This window comes from Apium graveolens, chromosome 1 (assembly GCF_009905375.1).
Source record: "Apium graveolens cultivar Ventura chromosome 1, ASM990537v1, whole genome shotgun sequence".
NCBI lineage: Eukaryota > Viridiplantae > Streptophyta > Magnoliopsida > Apiales > Apiaceae > Apium > Apium graveolens.
The window spans coordinates 10,471,814-10,473,387 of NC_133647.1; positions in this window are offsets into that span (position 1 = coordinate 10,471,814).

A 1,574-nucleotide genomic window follows, 5' to 3' on the forward strand; every position below is an offset into this window, starting at 1 on the left:
TTTGGGACTCGGTTCCCCAGGAGGTTCTCACACACCTCCTGTTCTTTTACATGGACTACCATCGCCATCTGGAGCGATTGGAAGAAGAAAGGCTGGAAGCTCTCCGCCAACAAGAGCGAATCATATGACTCGCTATTCTTTTTGTAGAGAGTAGGAAGAAGAAATAATTTGTTTTCTTCTTCCTGTTTTTCTTCATCGTCAGTTTTGTCCGGCTTCTTAGCCAAGGACAAAAGCTGTTGATGTTAAGTTTAGAAGCTTAGGACAGTCTTGTAATCTTCTGATGTAATTTTCAATTTCATGAATGTATTCTCTTAATATATTAATGGAATTTTATATTTTTACAAGATTTTGTCTCTGAGATGTTTTGCAATTCTACTGCATCGTTAAATCCTGCTATATCCATATTCTGATGACCATTTTAATTATTGATTTAAATTAAGTTCTGATTTTACAATATCAGTAATTGTTTACTTAATTTATTTTTGGTCATTCTCACACTTGATATTTTTTACAGAATATTAGTTTTGCAGTGAAAATAATTAAATAAGTGGGAACCATTTAAATTTTGAATTAAAACTGACTTACCATAATTAATGGGATTACTTGGTAAGTGGAACGGTTTTTCCTTAAAAACTGCATGTGATAAGTAATGATTACTGTTTTCCCGTGCCCATTAACTATTCATTATTACTGCATGTCTGACAGGTGTCCAACGATTATTTTTTTAACCACGTATAAGTAAGAGAGAGAGAAGATTATACAATCTTTTATTTACTTTTACACTTTATCTCTCTTTCTTTGCTTTTAGTCTCTCTCATCTCCTGACGTTGGTTTTTCATACAGACATTTTATCAAACACCTTACAGGCAATCTTAATTTTCAATTTTTCTCATGGTACCTAAGGATTTAATCATCGATAGAGCTAAGTTCGTTCCCAACAACTATGCTGCAATCCTAAATCATGATGAAGCTCCGTCTGAGTTGCATTTTGTGCAAGATCTTCTTGCACACAGTGAAATTGGGAATGCATTGCCCAGCCTTCAGTCTTTTCAAGCCAACAAGTTCTGACGTTTTGGCGGACTGGGCATTTTGATAATGGTGGTGCTAATGGTACTCCCAGCATTATTTTTCAAGTGGATGATTCTGAACATGTGGTAACTCCTGGAACAGTTCGCAAGGCTTTACATTTACCAGAAGGCTGCATTTTCTCAACACCGGAGGAATCAACTCTACAGCAGCTCATGGCTAATTTGGGATATGAGTAGAGTTTGGCTAAGCTTGGACAGTTGAAACGAGCACATATCAGGAAGGAATGGAGCTTTTTCTTCGACTGCATCACTAAAGCCTTCGGGAATAAGTGTTCCAACTTTGATGCCATTCCAATAATGAGTCAGCACATCGGGTATGCCATTATAAACCAAACTCATTTTGATTTTGCAAGTACTGTGCTAGGTTTTATAGGGGATAGGATGACAGAGGATAGGAATGTTGTCTACTTTGCTAGATTCTGTCAGCTTATATATAATTTCTGTTATGCTGATGAACCCCAACATACCACTGACTTATATCCACCA